The 8,089-nt window shown below is 41.8% G+C and overlaps 1 pseudogene; it reads right to left on the bottom strand.

Annotated features, from left to right (window-relative positions):
* Positions 1–6,859: 6,859 nt before the first annotated feature.
* On the bottom strand, positions 6,860–7,596 carry LOC102844576 (annotated as a pseudogene).
* Positions 7,597–8,089: the final 493 nt, after the last annotated feature.

Here is an 8,089-nt window from a genome sequence, read left to right as displayed (position 1 = left end):
ATCGGCTGTCCACGGAGTCCGTTTTAAGGAGAAAATGTGTCTTCAGTTTAAAGATTAAGGTGTTCCCAATCCAAGACTTGGTATTTTCAGTTGCTTCTTTTGCATCAGAAAGTTGGATGACAAATAAGGAAGACTAGAGAAAAATTGTGCCTTTGAATTGTGATGTTGGCAAAGAGTACTGAAGGGACTACCAAAACAACAAACAAATACATCTTGGAGGAAGTGCAACCAGAGTGCTCCTTAGAGGCACGAATGGTGAAACTTTGTTTCACTTACTTTAGGCAAATTTTCAGAAGTATTTAGAAAGAGACTGTTTTGGTTTGTTTTTGTTTTTTTTTTAATTAACTTTAAATTTAATCCTGGACTCCAAACCAGGCTCCTAGTGGAAAACTTGATGATTTGTCAATCAACCTTGTGTTATTGTTTTACTGTTTGGCTTTAAATTCATTTTGGGTTTACCCACCCCTTTTCCTCTTGACTCCACAATTACAGGCTTCATAGGAGCTGAGGAGGAACAGCCACTGCTCTTGTAATTGGCCAAACATCAAGGTGCTTGATTTTCTGTCAGTCTCAGTTGCCTTGGTCCTGTCTTGGCACCCCCTGGACCTTAAAGACTGAATTCTCTTCACTTGTATTGGGTGGTGGCTACGAATACTAGGAACTGGCAGGTGCTCTTAGGACAGAATAGTTCTACTATTCTGATAATCATTCTGTTGCTCTTTTCCTTTGCATAGTAAGAGTCCACACTTTAAAAATATTCATTCCCTCTCTCTGCTAGGCAACCCTTTAGGACTCAAGAGTCAAATTACTCTTCTACTTAACTGTCCCCTCCCCAAACCTCATAAAATTTTTCAGGAAAGTCCAGGTGAAGTGTGAGACACTTCTCACTTGTGGCCACCTCTCATTGTCGCTTAGTTTCTACATTATTCTCTGTATATTCTTTTCCAGGAGGAAGGGAGGGGATTGTCTTTCTTGTTAGGTGCCATTGAGTAGACTACAACTCATAGCAACTGTATGGACAACAAATCTGAACCTTGCCCTGCTCCATTCTGACTCTATCTGATGAACTCCAGCCCAACATTTGGTCTTTAATTGATGGTCTGTTCCACAGTCAGCCCCTGACCTTGTTTTGACTGCTGATATTGAACCTCTCCATTAACTTTTTCCACAGATGCAGTCTTCCTAAATTCTGTGTATTTCAGTAGGTGAGGTCCATGTATATAGTCACAATTTATGCTTTTTTTAAAAAAAAGGTATTTTCAGTAAATAAATCATTGGTTGTACAAAATGTGGTTGTTCAATCTCCAGTCATGTCAGCCATATTTTCCAAATAGCACTCTTTCTTCTTTGTTTCCAACTTCTGTATTTCAGTTACTAGTTATTATTAATACATCTTGATTGCCTGTTTAGTCAATTTCAGACTGCAAAATTTGATTCTTGTTAGGTACCATCAAGTTGCCTATGAATTATAGTGACCCTATGAATAACAGATACAAAAGTTGGTAGAAGTTATCAATGTCTTCATTTTACACTGTTTTGGTTGGTGTGTATATTTAAATAATAGTTGTATTAACAGGTCTTTCTTGTATGCTTGTTGTTATTGTTATATATCATCAAGTTGCCTACGACACATAAAGATACAATGAACAATAGCTCTGAACCTTACCCTGTCCTGAGCCAATCTCTCCGACACACCTAGGCCCCTTACCCCAGTTACTATGTCACTCTATCTCATCCAGGGTCTTCCTCTCTGGTGCTGTCCCTTCACTCTTCCAAGGATGATGCCCTTCTCCAAGGGCTGGTCCCTCCTGGCCACATGCCCGAAGTATTTCAGACAGAGTTGCAAAATCCTTGCCTTCAAGGAGCAACTTGGTTTCACCCTCTTCTGGACAGACCTGTTTGCTATCTTGTCAGCCCATGGTATGTTCAAAACTCTTCTCCAGCATCACAATTCAAAGGTATCAATTCTTCTGTCATCTTTACTCATTGTCCACGTCTCTGATGCATAACAAGCAATTGCAAAGACCATGGCCCCTATTAACAATCTCAATCTCTTCTTCATCTATCACAGTGCTGCCAATTGGCCCAGCTGTGAGACCCTTTGCCTTTTTGATGTTGAACTTCAATTTGTACTAAAGACTATATAGTCCTTGACCTTCTGTAGCAAAAGCTTCATACCCTCCTCAGCAAGCAAGGTTGTATCATATGCATAACACAGGTTGTTAATGTGGCTTCCTCCAATCCTGATACCACATTCCTTCTCATAAAATCCAGCCTCCTGAATGATCCGTTACACATATAGATTTAAAAGATATGGATGCAGGACACATGCCTAATTTGTGTGTTTATGGATATTATATCATTGTTCTTCAGAATAGAGCTTGAAATGTTGTTTTTTACTCTGCATACACACAGTCTTCTAAAATTTGTCATTTCCAGTGTAATAAATCATATTAATCTGATTCCAAGTGGCCAATACCAACACATCTTGGCCTCAAATTTTGATCTTTATATGTCCATTGTCAGCTTTCGATTTTCCTCTATTCGTATTTAGTATCCATGTTTTAATCATTAATGAATGTTTGGAGCTGTTTCTCTTCTGTGTTTTTTTTAGTGTCTTCCAATTAGAAGGCCTTTGCTTCTGTTATTATATCTAATGTTCCTCTTACTCCTAGGGGTTTTGAAGGCTTGTTTTTAGAAGTGTATAGCCAATTTCAAAAGGGAGCTAAGGGGGAGTGAAAATTAGTAAATAGAAAAAAAATGAACAAATTAAAGTAAATGAGGAGGTAGGAAATATACAATAAGGGGTGATCAGCACAATATAATTAAAGAAAAAGACGCACAGAGACTATAGAATGATCAGTGGAAATCAGAACTACCAGGAAGAAGTAGCAGTGGTGTAATTACACTGTGGATATTGAAATTAATGCTATTGAGCAAAATATATATGAATAGTTCAAAGAACAATTAATTTGCTTTGTAAACCTTTACTTATGCCATATTAAAAACTACTGTTTTGGCCAGCTCTGGTGGCCTAGTGACAGGAAACTGCACTGCAATCCCAGAGGTGTGTGGTTCAAATCCACCAGATGCTCTGCTGAAGAAGGAGGAACAATCGCCTCCTGTACCAGTCAGATCCAATTTGATGGTACACACATAAAAAGAATACATACATAAAAACTACTGTTTTATAAATTATAAAAAATACATTTTTAAAAGGAAATTGACATGTAGTCTAGTGATTATAAAACAAAACCAGAAATCATGACAGTTTCTCACACTCACAGATAACATCCAAATTTTGCAAGGCTTCTAAGTTTCTTTTCCTTGCTTATTTCACCAAGTCATATGCTGGCGTGAGAGAGGAAGAGGCACAAGATTTGTTCTTACTCTGATGGATAATAAGCTGGAAAAGTGCCTTTACCAGATACTAAAATTTACCAAGAAGTTTCTGTAATTAAAAGTAGCCTTCAATGTGGATTGCATCTCAGCATCAAGAAAACAAAAATTCTTACTACTGGACCAATAGGCAACATCCTGGCAGATGGAGAAAGATTGTAATTGTCAACAACTTCATCTTACCTGGATCCATAATTAACACCCTTGGGACCAGTGGTCAGGAAATCAGGAGATGTATTGCACTGGGTAAGTCTGCAGTTAAGGATCTTTCCAAATTATTTTAATTTTTTATATATTGATTTGCTTACAAAGTTTGTACACATTGTGTTTCACACTAACCTTCATTCACATTATGTTTCATACAATCATTCCCACTCATTATGTTTTATAAACTTAACCATCATTGAATTATGCCCACCATTACCCTGTTTTTCCAGATCTGTGCTGGATCTTTTCCATTTCCTTTATCTGCCCCTCCCTCCAAACACCAAATTGTACAACCTATGCCCCTCCTGTCCTCTCTGCTCCCCACCCCCACCACCCTTGGGTCTTTCTCTTTCTACAATAATGGCCTTATGATGTATTTCTCCTAATGAGACTGAGTTAGTTCACTTAGCATAATGCTCTTCTGTCCCTCCCAAGTTACGTGGTAATTTTTGAAATTGTTGCTCCTGAATGCTGTGTTGTATTCCATCATGCGAATATCACAATTTCTGAATCCATTCAATAGCAGTTGGATATCTATGTCCATGTTCTTGTGATGGTGGATAATACTGCTGTGAACATTGGTGTACAGATCTCCATTTGTGTCTCAGTTCTAATTTTCTTAAGGTATATTCCTAGCAGTAGAATGCTGGGAAATCCTAAACTACCTTCCAAAGTGGTTGTCCCATTTTGCAATACCACCAACAGTGGATAAGGACTTCTCCAAATTATGGAGGAGTAATGATGTCAGTTTGAGGACTAAGGTGCATCTGAGTCAGGTCATGGTTTTTCTGGTGACTTGTTACACATCTGAGAGCTGGACAATGAATAAGAATGACAGAAGAAAAATTGATGCCTTTGAGCTGTGGTGTTGGAGAAGAGTACTGAACATTCTATGGATTGTCAAAAGAAGAAAAAATATGGAGAAAGTGCAGCCACAGTGCTCTCTAGAGGCAAAGTTGATGAGGCTTCACCTCACATATTTTGAGCATGTTGCTAGGAGAAGCTATTCCTTGGAGAGGGACATGATACTTAGAAAGGCAGAGAGTTGGCAAAGGAGAGGAAGACCCTCAACCAGATACATTGACACAGTAACTGCTGCAATGGGCTCTAGTGTTTCAGGAAGTGTGAGGATGGCACAGGATAGGACAGGGTTCAGATCTGTTTTTCAGAGAGTTGCTATGGGTCATACTCAACTCGACAGTACCTAACAATAACAAGTTGCCATGCTTGGTGATTGTGGGTATAATTAAAAATAAATCTTTGACAATTTCAGTCTTTTCTCCCTCTTTTATGATGTTGCCTACTGGTCTAGTGGTGAGGCTTTTTGTTTTCTTGATGTTGACATGTAATCCACATTGAAGTCTTTAATCTTCTACAGGAAATGCTTTAAGTCCTCTCAACTTTCTGTAAGTAAGGTTGTGTCACCTGCGTAACTCGGGTTGTTGATTAGTCTTCCTCCATTCCTGATGCCACATTCTTCTTCATAAAGTCTAGTTTCTCATGCTGTGTTCTGTCTGCAGATTGAATAAGTATAGAGAAAGAATATAACCCTGACACACAGTTTTCCTGTTTTTAAACCAAGCACTGTTCCCTTCTTTTGTTTGGGTAACTGCTTTTTGACCTATGTGCAGATTTCATATGAGCACAATTAAGTGTTCATGATTGTTAAGTGTTCATTTATAATTTATTATGAATAATTGTTCATAATTTGTTCTGATCCACACAGTCCACTGATTTAGAATAGTAAATAAAACACAAGTATCTTTCTGGTATTCTCTACTCTCAGCCAAGATCCATCTAAAATTAGCAATGGTATGCCTGTGCCTGATCTGATTCAGGCTCAGTGTCAAGAAGACAAAGATTCTCACCATTGGACCAATTGGCAGCATCAGGATGGATGGTGAAGAGCCAGGAAATTAAAAGACGTATTGCGATGGGAAAATCTGCTGTTAGGGACCTCTCCACAGTACTGCAGAGCAATGGTGTCTCTCTGGAGACTAAGTGCATCTGATACAGGTCATGGTCTTTGCTATCACTTGTTATGCATCAGAGAGGATAGAAGGAGAATTGATGCCTTTGAGCTGTGGTGCTGGAGAAGAGTATTGAGGATACCATGGACTGCTAGGAAAACAAACAGATTCATCCTGGAAAGGGTTAAACCGGGCAGCTCCCTGGAGGCAAGGATTCTGAGGCTCAGTCTGACATACTTTGGACATGCTGTAAGAAGAGACTGGTCCTTGGAGAGGGACATCATACTTGGTAGGGTGGAGGGACAGCGCAGGAGGGGAAGGCTCTCTATGAGGTGGATTGATTCAGTGACTGGGGTAATTGGGATGGGTGTGTCAGAGACAGTGTGATTGGCACAGGAGAGAGCAGAGTTTAGGGCTGTTGTACACAGAATCGCTATAAGTCGCAAGCGAGTCGACAACACATAACAACAATAATAACAACATACCTGTGCCATCACCTCTTCTGAATTTAGTTCGAATTTCTGGCAGTTCTATTTTTATGTACTGATCCAACCATTTTTTGGTTTGTTTTTGTTTTTTTCTTTTGCATTAAGATATAATTTTTTGGACCCAGTACGAAACAGGCTGCAAAGACACAGAGTCTGTAATGAGCAGATTCCCACAAGCAGACCAACAGACAGAGGGACAATGCCAAAATGTAAAAGGTCCTGGCATAGCCACAACAGGGCACCAGATCCAGCTGATCCATGGAGATCGAGGGGTTGAAAACTAGCAGGGGCTTAGTTCTTGGGGTGTGGGAGGTTCTCCCCACTCCCTGCTGTCCATCACTCAGGGGCCTGGAGCCTCTGAGAGATGGTACTGCTGGGGCCAGGAAACAGTTGGCCTGCATGGATAGAGGGTCAAGGCTCTCAGAGGCTTCTTTGGGGAATACCCTGTCTGGGTAGGATGAGGTTAGCAGCTGCCTTCTGAGAGAGTGTGATCTAGCGTGGGGCCACCACTCAACAGGTCCCCTGGCTTGAGGGTAGGCCCCCAATCTGCCCACCACACCAACATGATGTAATAAAGTTTCAAGTAGTGAGTCAGTATAGAGCAAAAGAGTTGGAGGCTGGCATGTGGGTGAAAGCTTAAGAGAGGAAAGTCCCCAGATGCCTGCTTTGTCCTCTCACTCTCAAAGGGCACCAGTTTGTCTGGATGTCTGTGAGACCAGATCTGTCTATGTGTACTGAGAGGGAGCCTGGCCTTGATGTTCACAGGGCCACACAGTCCTACAGGGGCTTGGCCCCTCAGACCAGTCCCAGAGCCTGTTTTGTGGGGCAGAAGCAGGGCAGCATGGTGCCCACAGCATCCATTATAGCCACCAGGTGCTTGTCCTGTACCTGAGCCCCACCCAGCTGCATGGAATCATCCAGGTACAACAAGTGCTCAAGGCCGTGGGCTGAGAGGCTTCTGGCAGGCCAACATCTGCGTGGTGATGGCCTCCTCAGGCACTGGACCCTGAGAGACAGGGCTCTGTGGGGTGCCCACCTAAGCTAGTGCTGTAACTGGCTGGTCAGGGATGTCTTGGGGGTAGAAGGTGATCCCCTTGGTGTCATGACCACCACAAACCAGTGCCTCCTGAAATGTTCAGGGACTTCAGGGCCCTACTCATCTGCTCTCCCTGAACCTGGAATGGTTCCTCAAGGTCTTAAAGGAGGGTCACCACATGGCTAGGCATCTTGTTACTGCCCCAGTGGAAAGTGTCATCCTGCTGAAAGTGGTGGCTGTAGCCACACGTGAAGCCTACACAACTGTTGCTATCAGCAATGTCAGACCTCCACATCCAGGATCCGTAGCCAAACCCCCATAGTGCCAAACGTTGCTGTCTTCCTAGGGGGCTCTGCATGAACAGCTCTGGGGATGATGAGTTGAGTGGGTGCTCTGTGATGCACAGTCTTGCTTCATGGTGTGTGCTCAGGGACAGTTCATCCTGTCTCTGATGCTGGTCCCTGGAAAGGGAATGGGCACACAGATAGACATGCATACCTGCCCTGGTACTGCTTGGTTACTCCAGCTCCCAGTGATTTTTTTAAATTAATTTTTTGTATTATTATACTAGTTTATTTACAAAATTAATATACATTCTTTTCCAGAACAGATTCTTCCAATTTCCCTCATTCCCCCCCCATCAAATTGTACAATGCCAAGATTAATCACCCCCTCCCCCTGCAGATCCTCATCCCTCTGCTTCCATCCTCCACATCTCCCCGTTGGATCCTTATACTCATTCTACAATAATGGTTTTATACTATATTTATCCTTGTGGGACTGAATTAGTTCACTCAGTATAATGATTTCCAGTCCTTCCCAAGTTAGGCAATAGTAGCAGCAGGAAACTACAGAACAGTGTCATTGATTTCACATGCAAGCAAGATTCTGCTGAAGATCATCCAAAAACGACTAGAACAGCACATCAGCAGAGAACTGCCAGAAGTCCAGGCTGGGTTTAGAAGGGGTCGTGGTACTAGGGATATTGT

The sequence above is a fragment of the Elephantulus edwardii genome, unplaced genomic scaffold (assembly GCF_000299155.1).
Source record: "Elephantulus edwardii isolate Elephantulus edwardi_28Jun2011 unplaced genomic scaffold, EleEdw1.0 scaffold00246, whole genome shotgun sequence".
NCBI lineage: Eukaryota > Metazoa > Chordata > Mammalia > Macroscelidea > Macroscelididae > Elephantulus > Elephantulus edwardii.
The sequence above is the reverse complement of the archived record's forward strand: the minus strand, read 5'-3'. Positions and strand labels throughout refer to the sequence as shown.